Source organism: Salmo salar, chromosome 03 (assembly GCF_965601325.2).
Source record: "Salmo salar chromosome 03, fSalSal1, whole genome shotgun sequence".
NCBI lineage: Eukaryota > Metazoa > Chordata > Actinopteri > Salmoniformes > Salmonidae > Salmo > Salmo salar.
The window spans coordinates 58,789,586-58,814,148 of record NC_138293.1 but is presented as its reverse complement, the minus strand read 5'-3'; the positions used below and the strand labels follow the sequence as shown (position 1 = coordinate 58,814,148).

Genomic DNA, 24,563 nt, shown 5'->3' with positions numbered 1-24,563 from the left:
CCCAAAACAGAAGCTGGAAGTGTGGCATGGAGAGCCAAAACAGTGCCGGCTGTGTGTGTGCTTCTCTGTGTGTGTGTGTGTGTGTGTGTGTGTGTGTTCTGACTGAGGGAGAAGTGGAGCGACTCTGCCTTGGAGGGTTTACACTGTCATTAGAGCCGTCTTATTAAAACAGACCCCCTTCCACATCCTACAGTAATGTAATGTCCACAGCTATGCGCTCAAGCAGTGTGTGTGTGTGTGCGTGTGTATGTCTGCACCAAATGCATGTGGGTGCGCTTGTGTAAACAAACAAAGTGTGGTATTACACTGTGCCCAGTGTCATTGTTCTGGGCATTGCATTACCATGCGTACAGGCACATCCATCCACACGTGAGCGCGCTTGAATTCTAACGCAAAGGGAAAACCTTCAAATGAACCCACCGCGCTATGTAAATGTAATCTATATGTCGCCAGTGTTCCAAACTGATCCACGGTAACAATGTGCGATGCAGATTTCCACAGCAGAGACAGTCGATGAGTGGTATTCAGAAACAACGACCACGTCACACCAGAAACACTGCATACATGAGCAATGTGCTGTTGTAACCATTTGCACATTTCTGATGCACTATAACAGTAAAGAGCAATGAAAATGAAATGTGAGTAGAACGGGTCCTCTGTAGCTCGGTTGGTAGAGCATGGCACTTGCGAAGCCAGGATAGTGGGTTCAATTCCCGGGACCACCTGTGCATAAAATGTATGCACACATGACTGTTAGTCGCTTTGGCTAACAACTCCTGCTAAATGGCATATATTATTTTCCATTAAGAACAGTAAGAGCAGGCGATATGCACATACCAGTTAGAAGAAACCATAATCTCCTGTCCTTGAGGAGTGCCATTAGCATCCTGTACCATTAAAATGCACTCCATATATAATAGTTAGAACAAGGAGTTTCTCTGGGAAAGATCTGATCCGTCCACTTCATAGAAAGACAGGTGGAGAGAGAGAGAGAGAGAGAGAGAGAGAGATAAAAGAGTTGAGGGAAGAGTTAGGGTTAGATAGAGATATAGAAAGAGAGAGAGAGAGAGAGAGAGAGAGAGAGAGAGAGAGAGAGAGAGAGAGAGAGAGAGGAGAGAGAGAGAGAGAGATAAAAGTGTTGAGGGAAGAGTTAGGGTTAGATATAAAGATATAGAAAGAGAGAGAGAGAGAAAAATGTGGAGGGAAGAGTTAGAGATATAGAAAGAGAAACTTTACTTTTTGTCCTTCTTTAATGAAACATTTATTTCATTAAAACCTCACCCCCCCCCCCCCATTAAAATAAAACACCAAAATATATCCTGTACTGCAGTACTGCATACATGTACCATACTCACCTTGCCCTCTACCCCATGATATAAAACAACACATCACAATAACCAAAACCTCACCACTTCTACAACCGTATATCCAAAACACCTTCCCCAGCTATACAGACAACCCCCCAACACACCATATCTCCTCAAACATCTTCCCCAGCTATACAGACAGCCCCCCAACACACCATATCTCCTCAAACATCTTCCCCAGCTATACAGACAGCCCCCCAACACACCATATCTCCTCAAACATCTTCCCCAGCTATACAGACAGCCCCCCCAACACACCATATCTCCTCAAACATCTTCCCCAGCTATACAGACAGCCCCCCAACACACCATATCTCCTCAAACATCTTCCCCAGCTATACAGACAGCCCCCCCAACACATCATATCTCCTGAAACATCTTCCCCAGCTATACAGACAGCCCCCCAACACACCATATCTACTCAAACATCTTCCCCAGCTATACAGACAGCCCCCCAACACACCATATCTCCTCAAACATCTTCCCCAGCTATACAGACAGCCCCCCAACACACCATATCTCCTCAAACATCTTCCCCAGCTATACAGACAGCCCCCCAACACACCATATCTCCTCAAACATCTTCCCCAGCTATACAGACAGCCCCCCCAACACACCATATCTCCTGAAACATCTTCCCCAGCTATACTGACAGCCCCCCCAACACACCATATCTCCTCAAACATCTTCCCCAGCTATACAGACAGCCCCCCAACACACCATATCTCCTCAAACATCTTCCCCAGCTATACAGACAGCCCCCCAACACACCATATCTCCTCAAACATCTTCCCCAGCTATACAGACAGCCCCCCAACACACCATATCTCCTCAAACATCTCCACAATTTTTATCATTTTATAGAACTCAAACTCCACCCTAAGGCGCGCAGAGACCATCCCATTAAACAATAGTAAAGGGTCTGTTATCCCCCCACCTTTGACCCTGTTCCTCCTTTTTAGCCAAGTAGCTAACTTCGCCTGAGCAAACAGAAAATTCAACAAAACACATTTGGCCTTCTCCTTAATCGAATACCTGTATCCCATTATAAACACCCCAACAGTAAAACCCACCCCCAACCTCTCACACAGACATTCCAACAGAGACATTAGGGGCATTAACCTGGTGCACACAGAAAACACATGAAAGCACGTTACAAAAAGGACTGCCACCCCTTCAATTAAACTTGTCCCATGGCTCAACACACTTGCCCCTTTCCACCAGAGCCCCCAATCGACTTCATTCACCACATCACTATGGGTCTCCTGCAGAAACAACACCTGTATTTTGGGGGGGTTTTACACATTCACCCAACACACTCCTCTTTCCCGCATCTCTGGCGCCATTTATATTGAGCGAGCCTACCCGAAGAGTCTCCATAAGAAGTGGGAGAAAAGCCAGCAAAGAAAGAGACCAATAGCAAAGCTCAAAAAGCCACAGTGTCAGAAAATATACATCTAAACAGTGTCTGAAGGTAAACCCTTACGCACTGTTGTGACCCACTTCCTCAACCTAAACCGTTTCCTGGGTGAGAAGACACCATGTCCCTCATTTTTCACAGCATGTTGTACTGATCTTACAAACTTTCTCTGATCAGAAACAAAAGCCTCAAGATGAACTTTTTCCCCCCTTGGTCTCATTCAGGAACCTTGTCAGTTCTCTCACCGTGTACTTAGACCCCTCTGCTTGACTGGCTGTCAGCTCCGGGCCCATTGAAGAGGAGTCTGAAAAAAATAACTCCTCTTCCTCAGACTCACTTTCCTCCTCCTCATCTCTATCGCCCACCCTGACCACCTGCCCTTCCTCTCTGGTCAGGGCATCCCCCACAGCAACAGGCAAAGTTTCCATGGTGCCTTTGACCACACCCTTTTTCCTTTTCCACTTGACCACCTTGCATAGCCTGACTAGACCCAGCCTCCGCTACCCCACCATCTCTTGCCTGACTAGACCCAGCCTCCGCTACCCCACCATCTCTTGCCTGACTAGACCCAGCCTCCGCTACACCACCATCTCTAGCCTGACTAGACCCAGCCTCCGCTACACCACCATCTCTAGCCTGACTAGACCCAGCCTCCGCTACACCACCATCTCTAGCCTGACTAGACCCAGCCTCCGCTACCCCACCATCTCTAGCCTGACTAGACCCAGCCTCCGCTACCCCACCATCTCTAGCCTGACTAGACCCAGCCTCAGCTACCCCACCATCTCTAGCCTGACTAGACCCAGCCTCAGCTACCCCACCATCTCTAGCCTGACTAGACCCAGCCTCAGCTACCCCACCATCTCTAGCCTGACTAGACCCAGCCTCCGCTACCCCACCATCTCTAGCCTGACTAGACCCAGCCTCCGCTACCCCACCATCTCTTGCCTGACTAGACCCAGCCTCCGCTACACCACCATCTCTAGCCTGACTAGACCCAGCCTCAGCTACCCCACCATCTCTAGCCTGACTAGACCCAGCCTCAGCTACCCCACCATCTCTAGCCTGACTAGACCCAGCCTCAGCTACCCCACCATCTCTAGCCTGACTAGACCCAGCCTCCGCTACCCCACCATCTCTAGCCTGACTAGACCCAGCCTCCGCTACCCCACCATCTCTTGCCTGACTAGACCCAGCCTCCGCTACACCACCATCTCTAGCCTGACTAGACCCAGCCTCCGCTACACCACCATCTCTAGCCTGACTAGACCCAGCCTCCGCTACACCACCATCTCTTGCTTGACTAGACCCAGCCTCCGCTACACCACCATCTCTTGCCTGACTAGAGCCAGCCTCCGCTACACCACCATCCATAGCCTGACTAGGCCCAGCCTCATCTACACCACCATCCATAACCTGACTAGACCCAGCCTCATCTACACCATCATCCATAACCTGACTAGGCCCAGCCTCATCTACACCCCCATCTATAACTGGACTAGACCCAGCCTCATCTACACCACCATCCATAACCTGACTAGACCCAGTCTCATCTACACCCCCATCCATAACCTGACTAGACCCAGCCTCATCTACACCGCCATCTCTAGCCTGACTAGTCCCAGCCTCATCTACACCACCATCTATAACCTGACTAGACCCAGCCTCATCTACACCACCATCTATAACCTGACTACACCCAGCCTCATCTACACCACCATCCATAACCTGACTAGACCCAGCCTCATCTACACCACCATCTATAACCTGACTAGACCCAGTCTCATCTACACCACCATCCATAACCTGACTAGGCCCAGCCTCATCTACACCACCATCCATAACCTGACTAGACCCAGCCTCATCTACACCCCCATCCATAACCTGACTAGACCCAGCCTCATCTACACCACCATCTATAACCTGACTAGACCCAGCCTCATCTACACCACCATCTATAACCTGACTAGACCCAGCCTCATCTACACCCCATCCATAACCTGACTAGACCCAGCCTCATCTACACCCCATCCATAACCTGACTAGACCCAGCCTCATCTACACCACCATCTATAACCTGACTACACCCAGCCTCATCTACACCCCCATCCATAACCTGACTAGACCCAGCCTCATAAAATAAATGAGAAAATAAATGAAAATAAATGAGAGAGAGAGAGAGAGAGAGAGAGAAGCCTGCATGATGACATGAATGTCGCCGTACGATAACGCAACTGCACTTTCCTATTCGAATGGGAGGGCTAAACGTTCATTACTGATACGCTAACTGTTACTTGATCATGACGCGCGATGTTAGTTAGCTGGACGGAGTCGGCTGTGTAGCGTCAGCTAACCGAATGTGTTCGCGGACAAGATAAGAAACCCTTTGTCTGCACCTGCACGTGAGTTGTTGCGCTATTCAAGAGCGTAACATGTTTCGGGAGAAAAGCCACTCGGATTGTTTAACAGCTAGTCAAATTGGAGCTGCGGGCCAAGAACGTGGCATTGCCGGCCGTAACGAAAAAGGTAAGGCGAGGACGTAGTATGAAATGAAAAGGTAGATCTCTCTCGTCACTCTGCTCCTCAGACTCTCCTTCTCTCCTAGTGGGAATAGGGCCCAGGTTTAACAGCGGTGTGTTGTCGTCAGTGTGAGAGAGAGCTCTTTTTTGAGCTGAGCAACATCAAAATCTCGGCGCGAGTCCCAGTGGGGCTGGGGAGGAAGCCTAGATGATAACACCAGCGTTTGCCAGTGTGTGTGTAGTGATAAACATAGGAAAGAGACAGTATTTCCTGTTGCACAGGCAGTGAGATGAGGGAGAGAGCTGATCTCACCTTTATACACGATAGGGGGTTCCTCCCTAGACTGGCCAAATATCGCTCACTCACTCACTCACTCACTCACTCACTCACTCACTCACTCACTCACTCACTCACTCACTCACTCACTCACTCACTCACTCACTCACTCACTCACTCACAAACACACACACGCTTGAGTACACACAGGACATCCAGCCAACTTGACAACTGCGGGAAGCATTGAAGTCAACATAGGCCAGCATCCCTGTGGAACGCTTTTGACACCTTGTAAGAGAACTCAATATCAGGACGGTGTTCCTAATGTTTTGTCCACTGAGTGTAAGTCTGTGTGAGGGAGATGAGAGGGGGAGACGGATAGCGGAAGATCGAAAACGTTTGCATTGCTTTGGCAATGTTAACATATGTTTCCCATGCCAATAAAGCCCCTTGAATTTAATGTAATTGAGAGAGAGAGACAGACACAGAGAGAGAGAGAGAGAGAGAGAGAGAGACAGACACAGAGAGAGAGAGAGAGAGAGACAGACACAGAGAGAGAGAGAGAGAGAGACAGACACAGAGAGAGAGAGACACAGAGAGAGAGAGAGAGACAGACACAGAGAGAGAGAGAGAGACACACAGAGAGAGAGAGAGACAGACACAGAGAGAGAGAGAGACACACAGAGAGAGAGAGAGAGACAGACACAGAGAGAGAGAGAGAGACAGACACAGAGAGAGAGAGAGAGAGAGACAGACACAGAGAGAGAGAGAGAGAGAGACAGACACAGAGAGAGAGAGAGACAGACACACAGAGAGAGAGAGAGACACACAGAGAGAGAGAGAGACACAGAGAGAGAGAGACACAGAGAGAGAGAGACACAGAGAGAGCAGACACAGAGAGAGAGAGACACAGAGAGAGAGAGACACAGAGAGAGAGAGAGAGAGAGACACGAGAGAGAGAGAGAGAGAGACACAGAGAGAGAGAGAGAGAGAGAGACACAGAGAGAGAGAGAGAGAGACACAGAGAGAGAGACACAGAGAGAGAGACACAGAGAGAGAGACACAGAGAGAATGGCTGAGCTAGCTGTTGTACTGAGTGCTGGATGTAGCTATAGAAGCATTGCAGCTCTAGTCAGTTGAGTTGTTCCTGATGGTGCAAGGTCTGCCAGTGAAAGACCGATACATGTGAATGAATATGTCTGGTTGCCTGTGGGTAAACTACACTGTAGGTTGAATGGGTTTGGAAAAATACATGTCCTTGTGAGTTCAGTGTGAGAGTGTATTTTGGTGTGTTCTTGTGTCCACGTGTCCGTTTGATTCTGGATTTGTCTGTGTGAGTCCGTGATTGGGAGTGTGAGTGTGTGTGTGTGTGTCCTGGGAGAATGGAAATTAGAACAGACTGGAAATCCTCCCCTCTCTCCATGCCTGGCAAGATAGACGACTACACAGCCCGACCACCAAGGGATAAAGGGACTCCCTCTTCATCCTTCTCCCACAGTCGTTCCCTTTCTCTCACTTTACCAACTCCATATTTTTCTTGCTTTCCTATCGTTCCCCCTCTTCCTCCCCACTCTCCTTTGAGAGCCTCTCCTGTGGCCCGGTGCAGTAGATGTTATCGGACTGTGATAATGTAATTCACTCCAGAGAGAGACAGGACAGTGCTTCTCTCCAGCAGAGGAGAGGACTTTGGAGTGAATCTCTGGAGTGTCTTGTCATTCCAGTTTACAATCCTGCTGTTCCCAGGGAACTAAACATATTTTGGCGTGGCGACACGACATCCACAGAGGTTATTTGAGAATAAACACACACACACACACACACACACACACACACACACACACACACACACACACACACACACACACACACACACACACACACACACACACACACTAGACCTACATAGGAGCTCACTCATGCACTCCTTCCTCAAACAGAGAGACAGAAACATGTTCTAGAAGCATGTGCGTACACACCCATTCCCAATGCCGCACCTGACTCTGACAGCGTACTGCTATTTGGCATAGATTAGGGCATATCGCTGGCGTACAGCCAAGCACCTTGTAAGAGGCTTACCTCGCCCCGTGGCGAAGTCCTAACCCTGGAGAAACAACCGTGTCAGGCTGCTATTGGCCTCCAAAAGCAATGTCTGCCGTGAAAGTGACGTAGGCATCTATAATAAGAAAGACAGAGAAGATATTAGCTTTAGTATGCATTGCTCAACTGCTTCTGGGCTCCTTCGTCTCAGTGTCCTAACCCTTGCCGTAATCTCACATGGTCACTTCCGCTTGGGCAGGGATCCTCCCTCTCAGCAGAGAGTCCGAGCCAACCGTGCACTTCTCTTATTGGCACAGACTCCACAAGAGTCTTTCTCCCTCACTCCCTCACTCCTTCCCTCATCTGTATAGCTGTCACGCCCTGACCATAGAGCGCCCTCTGGGTTCTCTATGGTGTATAGGTCAGAGCGTGACTAGGGGGGTTTCTAGCGTTTGTATTTCTATGTTGGTGGTTTGTATGGTTCCCAATTAGAGGCAGCTGGTAATTGTTGCCTCTGATTGGGGATCATATTTAGGTAGCCCTTTTTCCCACCTGCGTTTGTGGGATATTGTTTTGTGTGAGTGCGTTCAGCGCCACGTAGTTCACGGTCGTTGTATGTTTATTGTTTAAGTTTTCACTGCAAATACAGATGTGGAACTCAACACACGCTGCGCCTCGGTCCGTCCATCATCACGATCGTGACAATAGCTGTATGATATCATAACTACACTGAACACATATATAAATACAACATGTTAACAGCTCATATAAGGAAATCAGTCAATTGAAATAAATTCATTATGTCACAATCTTTGGATTTGACATGACTGGGACTACAGACATGCATCGGTTGGTCACAGAAACCTTAAAAAAAACTCAGTTCACAACACTGACATCAGCAAACTGCCCACACGACACAATGTACGCTGTCTGCCATCTGCACGGAACAGTTGAAACCAGGATTCATCTGTGAAGAGCACGCTTCTCCAGCGTGCCAGTGGCCATAGAAGGTGAGCATTTGCACACTGAAGTCGGTTACGACGCCAAACTGCGTCGCTGATGAGCTTCCCTGAGACAGTTTCTGACAGTTGGTGCTGGCTGGTATCAGATGATCCCGCAGGTGAAGAAGCCGGATGTGGAGGTCCTGGGCTGGAGTAGTTACACGGGGTCTGCGGTTGTGAGGCCTGTTGAACGTACTGGAAAATTCTCAAAAATGAGGTTGGAGGTGGGTTATGGTAGAGAAATTAACCAATTGCACGCTCCCTCAAAACTTGAGACATCGGCGGCGTTGTGTCGTGTGACAGAACTGCACATTTTAGAGTGGCCTTTTATTGTCCCCAGCACAAGGTGCACCTGTGTAATGATCGTGCTGTTAAATCAGCTTCTTGATATGCCACACCTGTCGGGTGGATGGATTATCTTGGCAAAGGAGAAATGCTCACTAACAGGGATGTGAACATATATGTGAGAAATAAGCTTTTTGTGTGTATGGAACATTTCTGGGATCTTTTATTTCAGCTCATGAAACCAAGACTTTACACTTTGCGTTTATACTTTAGTTCAGTGTACTATATGAGGCAGATAGGAGGGTGGCAGAGAACTAAAAAAAGACAGAAATAAGGGAGTAGGGAGAGAGAGAGTGAGAGAGAGTGTGTTGAATCTCCTTTTCGTACTAATGTCTATTGCATCTGAGAGGCGTGTGAGAGGAATGGGACGGGGCAGGGAGACGGGGTGTGTGTGTGTGTGTGTGTGTGTGTGTGTTTCTGTGTCCGGGTTTAAAGGATGCTATCCTCTAATATGCTTGCTAGCCGCAGGCCCTTCATCATAACCGGTGTGTTACTGTTTGTGACTGCGTGTGTAGGCCTACAGTATGAATATCATGATTTTGTTTCTTGACCGTAACTGAGTCCACACTGTGTGTGGTTTTCCCCCCTGCTCCCTAGGCTGTAGTAATGGCATAGGATTGTTTTCTCTGTCAAATAAATTCTATGAAAGAGTTAGGCTGGAGCGCCAACCCCAGACACTAGCTAACAAATGACTCAGTCAGGCTGAGATATCGAACCCCCTCTTCTCTCAGACAACTAAAGTACACTCATGGACGACTAGCTACACTGTCAGTGTGTTTGTGTGTACCATAGACATAGATAGACCACTCATCTTTGTATCTGTCCCATTATGGCGTCTGTGAGAATACGGGCAGCACCATTGGGGCCATCTCCATTTTGAAGGCAAATGTCTTTGTCTACTACTTCCATGAGTTAGTAAACAAACTGAGAGGGGTGCACACTGCCACCTGGAGGGTGCTGTTTGAACAGGTATAAAGTCAAGGTTAGCGATTTACTGCTGCCTGCAGTTATGAAATGTTCATTGGCTGATCCCTCCTGATGACCCGGATGGAATCATGCGAACCTTAAATAACCCACAGGAAGTCACACCCAGATGACGACTTCAAATTGGTGGACGCCCTCAATGGTAATGTCCATGCAAAAACGGGTTCTTTCCAAGTAGAGATCTCTATCCATCTCTATGACACACACACACACACAGCTGCTCCAGCTGTATCCCAGCAGAAGTTTTCTGAGCCTCTGATAGCATGAGAACACTGGAGTACAGGAGAGGATCAGCTTTAACCCCCCCCCCCCCACACACACACACAGTGTTACAGTCTCAGGAGGAACATGCATTGACATGATCCATTCACTCATATACTGTGTAAATCCCCAAATAATCCTCTCTACCAGATAAACACACACACACACACACACCACACACACACACACACACACACACACACACACACACACACACACACACACACACACACACACACAGTAAGGACAAATATGCAGTAAATATAAAGAACACACCGACACACATATCATAACCCCCACACACGCACAATCACATCCTATATAAATACTTGAATGCATTCATTTCCGTTGTTGAACGTACGGGTAAGTGAAAAAGCCTCTTACATGACTAGCACAGAATACACACAACACAGAGCCACGCAGTCTTCCTACACTTAGAAACACATAGACAAACGCATCATGAGCAGGCCATGGAGCTGTGACTCAACGAACGAGCACATAACATGTACAGACAGGGAACGGGTCTTGTGGGTCTCTCTGATCAGCTACATACTCGCCCTCCCTTCCCCCCTCTCCATCATGCAGAGGCGGAAAAGAGAGAACGTCATTTCTCTGCCAGCTCACTAACCACCATCGCCACCACCCTACCTCCACAGCGTCCCTGCTCCCCCGCTAGCGAACAAACAGTATGCTACGCTACTGCTGGCCCACATTTACATCGGTGTCATTTAGCAGACGCTCTTCTCCAGAGCGACTGACAGGAGCGATTAGGGTTAAGTGCCTTGCTCAAGGGCACATTGAAAGATTTGTTTGCCTCGTCGGCTCGGGATTCAAACCAGCGACCTTTCTGTTACTGGCCCAACGCTCGTAACCGCTAGGCTACCTTCCGGGCCTAGAGCTACACGGCTAAAAAGTCACAAAAATACACAGACGAAACCCAAATATCATTGCAGACATCTGAGAGCGCCGCTTTCTCTTTCCAGAGATAGTCATCTTGTGAACTGTCCTGAGACAACAAACGGAGGGATAGCCTCGAGTCTGGTTTCAGCCCCTCTTCTCTTTTCATTCCTCCTCAGCTGGACAATCGGCCAGAACGTCGAGTTAGCCTCTTGAAAGACACAGTGTTGGCCAGACCAGCTATATAGCCCCGTTAGCCTCCACCACAACATACAATGGCTAAGCCTACAGACATATTGACACCCAATGTTTTGTCATAGACCCATGTAAGTATGGGTAAGCCTATAAATGTGTTTGCAACCACGCCAAATAGATTTACTGAGAGTTTAGCCTTTCCATAGCCTCGCTAATGCCTTAGCCATTTTACTCTTGAAAAGCTGCATCATAACAAGAGTCAACTCAGACATTACAGCTAATTTCGCTAAACAACAGACATGAAAGACATGACCTGTGTAAAAATGGGCTTGATTAAAGTGTCCGATTGGTGTCTAAGTGTTTCAAAGTGTTTCTCGCGTTGGCTGCTTTGAGACGATGGAGGCTTTGAAGTACAGCCACACAGTGGAGCATGATGACACATCAAAAGAAGAGGAGAAGAGAGGCGAGTGACACGAGACAAGGCCACCGATTGTAGTCTGTTAAAACTGAAAAAGCATTGGTTGTCTGCGAATTGAGTTAACAGAGCAGCCATTCCTCGAGTCCGCAAGGGCCGGTGGACATTTGCAAGGTCTCCGACTTTGGGAGAAGAGATTCTTTATACACAAACATAACCTAAAGTATGTGGACACCTGCTCGTCAAACATCTCATCCCAAAATCATGGGCATTAATACGGAGCTGGTCCCCCCCTTTGCTGCTGTAAGAGGCTCCATTCTTCAGGGTGGCCTACCACTTTGCGGCTGAGCCGTTGCTCCTAGACGTTTCCACTTCAAAATAACAGCACTTACAGTTGATCTTGGCAGCTCTAGCAGGGCAGAAATGTAACAAAACTGACTTGCTGGAAAGGTGGCATCCTATGACAGAGTCACGTTGAAAGTCACTGAGCTCTTCAGTACAGGCCATTCTACTGCCAATGTTTGTCTATGGGGATTGCATGGCTGTGCGCTCAATTTTATACACCTGTCAGCAACGGGTGTGGCTGAAATAGACAAAATCCAGTCATTTGAAGAAGGGGTGTTCGCATACTTTTGTTTATATAGTGCATCACTGGAGCTTCCTGGGTAAAAAATGTATTTGAATATCTCAAATGAACATCTTAGAATAGAAATTTGAACACCTTAGAATAGAAATGTCACACTACAAACTATTTGTCACCAGTCTTGAAAGCTAGAGGCCAGATAGACAAGGCTACATTTGATTGCCAACAACAAAAAAACCTGAACAACTCAACACATTTATACGAATTGATCCACTTGGAGACATCTGTATTTGTCTAATTCTGAGAAAGAGAGAGAGAGAGGAGAAAAAAAAAAGAAGGAAAAATCAACTGTAAGTGTTGCTTCAATGCCTACGGCAACAACAACGAAGAAGGAGAAAGACCTTGTTTGCTTTCAGAGTGTCCTGCAAGTCTCATCTCTCTTATCTGGGCATATTCCCCACAGGCTGGGTGAAGGGTTATCAGTCTGATGGTGTTTCTACAAACACACACACAACTACGCAAACGCATGCAGACACACACACACTCTCTCCACTCTCTCTCTCCTCCCCTCACTCGTTCCTGTTGCAAATGGCGACCGCGTCAGCTGTACCTCAGCGCCACTGGCCGTCGATTCACTGGAGTCTAACTCCCCTCCTGGCTTTCTCCCTAAAGCAGATTGATGAAGGAGAAGAAACATAAATGCTGAATATTACCTAGATTGAAGACAGGACACACCCTCACCACACACACACACACACACACACACACCGTCACCACCGAGACGGCCCACAATCCCAAATGATGTCACCCCTCGGGGAAAGAGAACCAATCGATTAGCTCGTTGGCTTGATGAGTTAAATTGTTCTATCAGCAGGTTAAGTCTACAGATGGTCGCCGAGTGGTGATGACTAGCACCTCTCCTATCAAACCACAGTACAGCACATGTCTCCAAGGCTGTGAAACATCCCCAAATTAGCCCTGAAATGTACATCAAAGAAAACGATGAGAGATTGTAAAGGCAACCACGGAGCACGATGCCCCACTGGACACGCTGCTCTCTTTCAGAGAATCCCTCCTCTAGAACGTCATAAAGTCATGACCCCAGAAATGGCCGGCCAGTTAGCGCTGAAACCCACTGTGTCGCCTGCTGACTCTGCACCACTCAACAGAGACCAGACGAGAGGTCACCCAGACCCGTGGCCTCTCAGCAGCGATCTTACAGGGCTATTCCCCAGCAGACCTGTGGGCTACCCGTGGAGTCTCTCTCTCCCCTCAGCGGAAGAGCAGGTCGCGAAGGACAGGCTGGTGTCAGCAGATCGCCTAAGGCCCGTCAGAGTCACCATCAGGTCACCATCACCATGTGACCATCAGCGAGGCGCAGAAGGGCAACAGGGGCAAAAGTTCTAGGATTATGTTCCAGTAACGGCCAAGAGGACGACGGCAACATAAAAACCATTCGCTGACAAAGACAGCAACGTGCCATTCGTCGCTTTCAAAGCCTTTTTAAAAACGAGGTTTCCCCATCAGAGTTCTTCTTGTCGTTTCAAAGTAATGCCGTTTCGAAGAATCGCTGTGAATTTCGCCCTAACAACATGCGTACTCATCCTCTCTAATGTAACGATATCTGGAAAAACGTGTTTTTTTTTTGTTTTTTTTTATACACCCACACACAACCTTTATGCAAGCCCCCTTATATCAGTTCACCACATCTCTGTGCAGCTTTGAGGCAATTCAGACATTTCTCATGGAGAGGAAGGAGGTTTATACCGTACGTGACTGACCTGGTTGGCATTTGAAGCCTGAGCGGTGCGGTAACATTGGGCTGGGGGATATGATGTGGGATGGGATGAGGAGCGGCTGGTATAATGAGCTCATAACCGTGAATCATGGGAAGAAAGCAGAGGGTAACATTTAAAGCTCCAAATGCCAACCTCGGTTATGAGGAATGTCAGGAGCGAATCACTCACTCTGAGGCATCATCTGCTGAGAGAGAGAGAGAGAGAGAGAGAGAGAGAGAGGTTAATGATATCATCCGAGCATAAAGAGAAAATTCAATGAAGGGAGACAGTGAAAACAAAAGGAAGATAAACACAAAGATGTCACAAAGAAATACACTTGGAAACTTTTGGAGGCCTGTAGTAGGAGGGAGGGCTTGAACCACATTGTGGAGTGTGTTGTTGTGGGGGGGGGGGTCAGTAGATGGAGGGTAGTGGGGGGGGGGGGGGGGGGGTCAGTTGACCCTGCCTGGCCCGGGGAAGACTAATGGTTGCAGCAGGAGGGCCGTCCAGCCGCTCACTGACATTCATGCATAAGGCCCTAATGAGCATTGACCCCCAGGGGTCAGGGGTGACCAGGCCCGGGGGGGGGGGGGGGGGGGGGCTGAGAGTGGGCCGTTCCGCCTAGCCTACTCTCTCTGTAACCCCAGCCTATCCAAACAGCTCTCCCAGACCTCCAACCCCCCCCGTGACACAAGATGGAAGAGCTCACCCCAGGAACATTCCTGTCTTATAGGTCTGAACTCCATGGGGGTCCAACAGTAGAATGGAGGAGAGGGGGTGAAGGAGGGGTAGTCCCAAATTAAGGGGGGGGGGACCAGGGGAAGAAGACGGTATATGTTTTTGGTTAAGTGAGAAATCTCCCCATTTCATTTGAGTGGTGATAATGACGCTGTCTGAGACCGAACATCAGCGCATCGGCACGGCAATTCAAGCAAAGCCAATATCCGGTGATAATGTATTGGGGCTATAGCTTACTGCGCAAACCTCATTGCTACAGTGCTGTTTTTACTTGGTTAAATGTTGCATAGGCTCCAAGTCTTGTTAAAAAAATAAAATGAAAATAAACTCTGAGAGGGAGAGCTCGGCTTGCGCGTGGACGCAGAAAGAGTGTGCCTCTGGGTCCACACAGTGTCAACATGAGACAACCACTGACAAAGGCTGTCATGCTCTGTACGGCATCGAGGGAAGATAGGACAAGGGTGAAGCAGGCGGCCCTACTCCGTAACTAACACGTCACAGACAGACAGACACAGACAGACAGACAGACAGACAGACAGACAGACAGACAGACAGACAGACAGACAGACAGACAGACAGACAGACAGACAGACAGACAGACAGACAGACAGACAGACAGACAGACAGACAGACAGACAGACAGACAGACAGACAGACAGAGACAGACAGACAGACAGACAGACAGAGACAGACAGACAGACAGACAGACAGACGGACAGGACAGGACAGAGACCAGGGTTGCGCCCGCAGCGACAGGGATAGCTCCCGACACCAGACTTAAAAAGATCAGGGCAACCCGCAAGAGCGGGTGGCAGGGGCGGGAGAGAGAGATGCCTTGAAAGAGGGAGTGGGTGGCGCTCGAGGGACAGAGTGGGTAACTAAACGTGACATCACGGACTTTGGGGAGACGAGGAGGAGATCAGAGGAGAGGAGGACGTATAGATAGAAAGATGATGAGCGATGTAGAACGGGTACAGCGGGCCCCTAGAGGGAGAACCAGGCACTCAGGACACGTCGTCCTTGGGAGCAGCACGATTGATGGGGATCGAGTGATAAAAACCAGACACACACACACACGCGCTCCCTCCATCTCAACATTCTCTCACTCCCTCCTCCTCCCCGTGTCTTTATTCCTATCCCCCAAGCTCTCCTCACAGTCAAAGTGTCAAGACTCCACAGACTCAAGAGAGCAAGGAGAGGAGAGAGGCATTTTGAATAGGTGTGTGCTTGATGCCCGATGTTCTTGCCTTTTAGCTAGTGTGTGTGTGTGTTCCAGCCTGGTCTCCCTGCCTACAGCCTGGTCTCCCTGCCAACAGCCTGGTCTCCCTGCCAACAGCCTGGTCTCCCTGCCAACAGCCTGGTCTCCCTGCCAACAGCCTGGTCTCCCTGCCTACAGCCTGGTCTCCCTGCCTACAGCCTGGTCTCCCTGCCTACAGCCTGGTCTCCCTGCCTACAGCCTGGTCTCCCTGCCTACAGCCTGGTCTCCCTGCCCACAGCCTGGTCTCCCTGCCCACAGCCTGGTCTCCCTGCCAACAGCCTGGTCTCCCTGCCCACAGCCTGGTCTCCCTGCCAACAGCCTGGTCTCCCTGCCAACAGCCTGGTCTCCCTGCCAACAGCCTGGTCTCCCTGCCAACAGCCTGGTCTCCCTGCCTACAGCCTGGTCTCCCTGCCTACAGCCTGGTCTCCCTGCCTACAGCCTGGTCTCCCTGCCTACAGCCTGGTCTCCCTGCCTACAGCCTGGTCTCCCTGCCCACAGCCTGGTCTCCCTGCCCACAGCCTGGTCTCCCTGCCCACAGCCTGGTCTCCCTGCCCACAGCCTGGTCTCCCTGCCAACAGCCTGGTCTCCCTGCCAACAGCCTGGTCTCCCTGCCTACAGCCTGGTCTCCCTGCCAACAGCCTGGTCTCCCTGCCAACAGCCTGGTCTCCCTGCCTACAGCCTGGTCTCCCTGCCAACAGCCTGGTCTCCCTGCCAACAGCCTGGTCTCCCTGCCTACAGCCTGGTCTCCCTGCCTACAGCCTGGTCTCCCTGCCAACAGCCTGGTCTCCCTGCCTACAGCCTGGTCTCCCTGCCTACAGCCTGGTCTCCCTGCCAACAGCCTGGTCTCCCTGCCAACAGCCTGGTCTCCCTGCCAACAGCCTGGTCTCCCTGCCTACAGCCTGGTCTCCCTGCCTACAGCCTGGTCTCCCTGCCTACAGCCTGGTCTCCCTGCCTACAGCCTGGTCTCCCTGCCTACAGCCTGGTCTCCCTGCCCACAGCCTGGTCTCCCTGCCCACAGCCTGGTCTCCCTGCCAACAGCCTGGTCTCCCTGCCAACAGCCTGGTCTCCCTGCCAACAGCCTGGTCTCCCTGCCAACAGCCTGGTCTCCCTGCCTACAGCCTGGTCTCCCTGCCTACAGCCTGGTCTCCCTGCCAACAGCCTGGTCTCCCTGCCTACAGCCTGGTCTCCCTGCCTACAGCCTGGTCTCCCTGCCAACAGCCTGGTCTCCCTGCCTACAGCCTGGTCTCCCTGCCTACAGCCTGGTCTCCCTGCCTACAGCCTGGTCTCCCTGCCTACAGCCTGGTCTCCCTGCCAACAGCCTGGTGACTGATGTGGGAGACTAGGCCTTCCTCCAAGGTTGCTTTTCATATCACTACTGAGAAAAGCAGGTGGGTGGGTAAAACAGGTGGGTGGGTAAAACAGGTGGGTGGGTAAAACAGGTGGGTGGGTAAAGCAGGTGGGTGGGTAAAGCAGGTGGGTGGGTAAAACAGGTGGGTGGGTAAAGCAGGTGGGTGGGTAAAACAGGTGGGTGGGTAAAACAGGTGGGTGGGTAAAACGGTGGGTGGGTAAAACGGTGGGTGGGTAAAACGGTGGGTGGGTAAAACAGGTGGGTGGGTAAAACAGGTGGGTGGGTAAAACAGGTGGGTGGGTAAAACAGGTGGGTGGGTAAACAGGTGGGTGGGTAAACAGGTGGGTGGGTAAACAGGTGGGTGGGTAAAACAGGTGGGTGGGTAAGCAGGTGGGTGGGTAAACAGGTGGGTGGGTAAAACAGGTGGGTGGGTAAAACAGGTGGGTGGGTAAACAGGTGGGTGGGTAAAACAGGTGGGTGGGTAAAACAGGTGGGTGGGTAAAACAGGTGGGTGGGTAAAACAGGTGGGTGGGTAAACAGGTGGGTACAACACGTGGTTTCCTTGACGTATTTGAGTAGCGTCAGCGTCATGGAATCTTCTCTGCGGTAGATTTTCCATTTCGACCAATCCGAGACGTTTAAAAGCGAGAAAAGGTCAGGAGCAAATCTGCAAAGAATCCCACTTTTGATGCCCAGAAATGAAGTAGAACATCTGACTGACGTAAACAGGGTATGACAACCATTTTTCCTTCTTCATGTAAGGGCACATTCCATTCAAAAAGGCATCTGCAGCATGCCATGAGGAAATTAACACTGCAATTAGCCTGTCCATGATTAACTGGTCGTATAGTTGAAAGGTCTATGAATGACAAAACCAATGATTAGCCAGTATAAAGCAAGGCCCATCCAGGCACTATGAACACCTCTTTAAATCAGTCTAATCTTTCAAATTAAAAACTCTGCTTTCATTGTTTAGGCTTGTTTTCCCCCCCAAACAGTGGGGCCAGAGAAAAAATCCTGCTGGGTTTTAAGACTGGAGAGTTGTGACGAGAAACATGCGTCTTGTTTCTGTGGTGGTGGCTCACAAGACACATGCGGCTTCACGTGTGTCTGTGTGTATATCTCTGTGTGTGTGTGTGTGTGTGTGTGTGTGTGTGTGTGTGTGTGTGTGTGTGCGCGAGCGCACGCCAGCTTCAAACGTGTGTGTCGGCTTCAAATGTGTGCTTGTGTGTGTGTGTGTGTCTGCGCACAAGCTTGTCTGTGTGTGTGTGTGTGTGTGTGTGTGTGTGTGTGTGTGTGTGTGTGTGTGTGTGTGTGTGTGTGTCTGTTTTTTTTGTTTACTCCATCACAGCTATGTGGGTGGTGCTTTACTAAGGAATGGAATGGGGGAATCCCATCCCCACTACCTTCCATTGTCCCTATCGCTCCTTTCCTTTCCCCCTCCGCTCCGCTCTGCTGAGCTGGGTGGTAGTTGAGGAACATGTGTTTGTATTTATCTGGCGCTGACTGGAGCCTTTGTCCGGGCCGTTCATTAATCAACAGACCCAGGCTGAGAAAGAGAACAGACAAAAGCAGGGGAGACAGTTGGAAAGAGGGAAGTGTGTGTGTGTGTGTGTGTGGGAGGGAGGGAGGTGTGCGTGCGTGCGCTCGCTCTCACATGCACATGCATGTAAAGAAGTTAACTGGAGAACAGGTCAGCCGGGAGAAGAAGAAAAAAAATAAACAATCGACAGATATCTCGACGCACGACGGTTACGACGGTTGACATTTCAAAAAGTGTCAGTTGTGAGGCAAAGCGTTTTGAGTGGAGTCAAGTGTGGACAGACGGACACTTCAGTCTGCTTTGCCCGTCTGACCTCGACTGTCCTCCCGGTGTCTCCAACACAGTGCCCCTCACCTCAGTATCTGACCCAAACGCAATGACATTATTTGTCAGCAGATACTTGATACACTAGCTAGCGCTTATAGCTAATATACTACCACGCTGCTATATACATTCAATGCATCCCACCTCTCCGCAAATAACACATATCTCCTCTCAAAAATATACTAGAAAACTAGAACATGAAAATACAACCAAACTACATGTATATCTGTGAAAATATACAATATTTTTGTACAGAGAGTCAAAGTGGGTAGACATTAAGCAGCTCACACACACACACACACACACACACACACACACACACACACACACACACACAGCTGAGAAAGCTCCCATGGATGACCCTGGTAGTAGCGCTAAAACTGATCAACTATGCACTTCACGCATCGATCCCCTACTCTCAAACATTCCCTGGAGACTGGTTAACTCCTGAGTTAGGCCAGGTGTCTCCGCTTACACTGACGTGTCAATGGGTGTTTGGTGTTTCGAATAGTTGTGCCAAGTGCCATTTTTGTGTCGTATTTGTGTGTAGGAAGTTGCTTTTCCAGCGCGATGTGTGCTTTAGTATCTGAGAAGATGTGTCAGGCAGGCGTAGACAATAACCTATTAAAAACACCCTTAAACATGGTAAACGGCATGTAATAACAGAATGGCTGTCGTAATAATTTTGTGGACAGCTCAAGAGACATGGGCCAGTTTGGTTCCGTCTGAAGTGACCTGAGCATGGGTTCCGTTCGGCTGCCATCTTGCTTAAGGTCATTATTGTGTGGGAACCCAGAGAGAGACCAGAGCAGCAAACCCAAGGCATGACTAATCTCCTCATTTTAGCGCAAACTGTATTTTCTAAACTACTAAAAGTGGGGCAGCGATGGAACCAACCGCAATGAAAAATGTAAGCCCCCGCTGGCACCCGTGTATTTAAATGCTGACGACTTCATGGAGAAGAACCCCCTTCCCCTTCTCCCTCCCTCCCTCCCTCTCCTCGCCTCTGCTTCCCAGATCGCCATGTACTAATGGCAGGGAGGTGACGTGCATGATCTCACGCAACCAATGTCGACGACGTCTGGCGTAACCCTGTTCTCAGGTCTAATGTGTTAAAGGTGAGGGGAGGTGAAGATGTTGGCCTCTGGGTGGAGGGTAGATGGGTATGGTATTCTGAACGCGTGCGTGTCCAGGGCCTTGCGGATTCAGGGCAGATCCTTCCTAGCGGAAAGCAGGAACTAACTCTCCGTCTCTCTCCACAGCGTGCCAGAATCACGCATGATGAAACCTAACAGCAAGTGCTCGCTCATGCTGACGCAACCCACAAGGCCATTTGTTAATCCCCCCCCCCCACTGGCTACCGTGGCCCGTCAGACCGTAACATCCACTTTTCCATTAGAGAGTAGCTGATGGATGAGAGAGTAATAGCAGTAAATGTAGGGCATTATCAGAATAATTACAAAAAGTCACATTAACGGAATGGAACAAATGGAGCTTCTGGCTCATTTGACTGTCTGTGCACATTATTGCCAGTAACAGGAGAGCAGAAAGAGATTACACACAAGCGACATTATGACAGTCACAGGAAGGAAGAGCTAGTCTTCAGAGTTTTGGTCCGTTAAATCTACGGGTAAATTGACACAAAATGTTCTGTGAAATTTCCACAAGTACTAGCTTGGGAATATTGGAAATTGAGTCCGTAGATTCTTTACCCCTTTGCATAAAGTGACTGTTACCTAAACTTCAGTTGTGACCTGAAGAAGTTAAATCACGGATACACCAATTTCCATGGCTGATTGGAGCACAGCGCTGGCCTACACAACGTTTATGGTTGTACTTTGGCAATGCCAACATACTGAAAACGTTGTGAGTTATGAATTAACCGGCATTGGATAAAAGTCTGCTAAATGATCATATTATATCAAAATGGGTCATTCGGGTTACAAACTACAGACCCAGTCCAATTCTTTTCCACACAGCACTCAATTAGGAGTTTGGCAGCATCGCAAACCACAACCAGACCAGTGATCCAACCAACTCATCCCAACCACAACACATCATAACAAGCACCACAGGGCTTCTTTATATATATTTTACCCCGTTTTCTCCCCAATTTCGTGGTATCCGATTGGTAGTTACAGTCTTGTCTCATCACTGCAACAGATCGAGAAACATGCGTCCTCCGAAACACAACCCAACTAAGCCGAACTGCTACTTGACACAGTGCCCACTTAACCCGGAAGCCAGCCGCACCAATGTGTCGGAGGAAACACCGTAAACCTGGCGACCGTGTCAGCGTGCATTGCGCCCAGCCCGCCACAGGAGTCTCTAGTGCGCGATGGGACAAGGACATCCCTGCCGGCCAAACCCTCCCCTAACCCGGACGACGCTGGGCCAATTGTGCGCCGCCCCATTGGTCTCCCGGTCGCGGCCGGCGGCGACAGAGCCTGGACTCGAACCCAGAATCTCTAGGGGCACAGCTAGCACTGCGATGCAGTACCTTAGACCACTGCACCACTCGGGAGGCCGTCCACCACAGGGCTTCTTACCAGAGCCAACCAAAAAAGGGGGAGAGGAGAGGCCAAGCTAGCACATCCTAGGCAGGGTTGACATGGAATCACTTCAAGCCCATGCAGAGTCATCAAGTGTCAGGTTCTTGGCAGTGCGGTACCTGTTCTCTCCATCATTAAGTGGCGGGGGAGTAGGGGAGGCCCAGGAGAAGCCAGCCTTATTAAAAGGAAAAGGCCAATGCATTTAGCAGTGGTAATAAAGTGGTGTTGTGGTGAGCAGTAGTTCCATGTTAGCTTCCAAACCTGCAGCCTGATCAAATAGGCAGCACAAACAGCCAGTTGGGGAAAGTATTTTATAAGTCATTTTTATTAAGTACGAGCTTGTTTTTCACTAATACAGACTACTACTCTGTATACCTTTCGATACACTAGTTCTAGGTACCAATGCCACCCATAGACGTGCTCTATCATTGCCAAGGACACAGAGTGTTATTGCACCATACAACTACTCTTCTAGATATCGCTGCACAACACTGGTTTCAATATTAGAAAATGACTAGATACTACCTCCCCATACATCTGCTCTGTATTACCACTCTGTCGCGGCTCTGAATTGCCAGTGCATGTAAACATTTCCTAGAACTTCTGCCTACTACTGCTCCTTGACACTGATTGGTTTGAAATGATTCTAAACCACGGCCCCATTGCATGCGCTATTCCTAAAGGGCGATCCAACAAGAGAGGATTGGGTTTCCGCTTATTTCTACAGCGGCAATTACCTCGCCTTCGTTCAACACCACTGGCAATGAGCGTTTGCCAATTGTGCAACTGGCAAAAGCAGCGTGACTGGCAATGCGTTTTGGCAAATGACAACTGACGAACGCAGCAGAAGACATCTTTCTAAGACCAGCCGAATCAGATCAGATCTGGAAGCTTCAGTAGCAGCCAGGCCTAGCCAGGACAGGGCCAGCCATCCACCCAGCTGTTCCAGCTGTCTGGCTCCAAGGACCAAGCTAATTGAGTTGCCGTCACAACATGGCTTTCTTCAACAGGGTGTTAAACAATGCTTCGTTCTAGCTCAACTGTGATTGTTTGGCCATGGAGGCTGTGCTAGAAGCGATCTAGCAAGACATTCAGAGTCAGTGTGGTCTGGTTTGTGAGCCAATGAGTTTGTCTTGGGAAATGGGTGGGTGGGGGGGGTATTAGGATACCCATTAGCTGTGGCCATAACATCAGCTAATCTTCCTGGAACACTGGCCCTTTAAGACCAACGGCATAGCAATGCAGTTAGCGGGGGATGCAGTTGCCGTATACTTGGCGACAGGCCGAGCTGTGTTGCTGTGCGGAGACTGCCGGGAAGCCTTGGAGGAGGGAGGGAGGACAGGAGGGAGGGACGAGAGAGACGGGAGGGAGTTTGTTTTGATTTCCCTGCACCAAGATCCTGTCGCACAGGGAGAGGGACAGACTGAGAAGAAAGAGGAACTGCAAAATTCTTACTTCTGCAAACGACCGTCAAAATAACCACACCCGCACCACTCCCTCATTGTTATTTTGATATTTTGTCAGGCGAGGACTGAGGAGGGCATAGGACTGGGAAGATCCAGGCCCACCCACTCTTACCCCAAGTCACCCCAGAAACTAGACAAAAAAGGAAGTGGGAGAGGATGGTAGAAGTGTGTGTGTGTGTGTGTGTGTGTGTGTGTGTGTGTGTGTGTGTGTGTGATATATACATACGTGCCCTATGCGTGTGTCTGTGGCACAGATATTCAGAGGGACAGCTTTAAGCGAGGGTGAAGTGTCAGTGATTTTCAGCGCTGGGCGGAGCGTCACTAACTGATCGTAATCTAACCTGTATGGGTCTCTTCTCACTGCTGCAGTACGACTGGCAGGCAGGACCGATCCAAGCCAAGGCTGATGGTGCAGATGTTGCTACAGCAGCTGTATTGCGTGATGCCTGAAACCATGACAAGGAATGTCGAGCGCGCGCTGCAAGCTGTGCTTATGGGCACATGATACCCTCACTGCTTTCAAGGAGTAGTGGGGGACACAGATGAGCTAGACAGAAAAAATGCACGCACACACACACACAAAATCCAAACAACAAATTGTGGTGAAGTGTTCTCCAGAAGGATTTGTCAATAATTCAACATTGTGTGTAATCTCTGGGGCAAGGGAAGCAGAGGAGAGCAGGGGAGTTTATTGAACTAAACCAGAGTCCTCTGTCCTCTCCAGGCTGTAACAGACCACACACACCATGCAGCCCCTTCCTACTCCTCTTCTTCTAGTGGCCGCACTGATTCAATCACAACCTCTCCGCCAAGGTAACTAGCCAAGCTGTGTCCCTTTCATACTTGGGCACTGACTTGGATTTTCCACACTTCGGTGAAAATGGGGTGGGGTGTGTGCGGCCTGCAACAAGATCTCATGGTTTCACTTCAAAATTTGACCTGTTGTGGATTAATATCTATTTTGGAGGCATTCATTCCACATGGTTACAAGGTTTATTACACCTGGGTACAAGGCTCAAACAGAAACTACTCAATGGGTTAAGTTTAGGTATTAATTCTGAGTGGTTAAGGTAAGGGGTATGGTTTGGGGAAAGCTTAAAACAAAACAATAAAAGAAAATTGTTTTTTCCACCAAGTATTCTCCTGGCTTGCTAGAGCATTGTGAACTGCCGTGGTGCAGTGGTCTGGGCAGCACGCCTTGGTCTGGGCAGCACGCCTCGCCTCCGAGCATCATGAGTTCGCGCCAATGCTGGGC

At 49.5% G+C, this 24,563-nt stretch overlaps 1 protein-coding gene across 4 annotated transcripts in view; it reads right to left on the bottom strand.

Moving 5' to 3' along the window:
- rarab (retinoic acid receptor, alpha b) overlaps positions 1–24,563 on the bottom strand; it is a 173,560-nt gene that overhangs the window by 124,211 nt on the left and 24,786 nt on the right. The window contains exon 2 of one of the 4 annotated variants that reach the window (XM_014192579.3): positions 14,083–14,281. The exons of 2 other annotated variants lie outside the window; for them this stretch is intronic. The gene's annotated coding sequence lies outside the window, so the exon portion shown is untranslated. Of the gene's footprint in view, positions 1–7,659; positions 7,757–14,082; positions 14,282–24,563 lie in introns of all 4 variants that reach the window. One more of the 4 variants, XM_014192580.3, reaches the window with a different exon arrangement.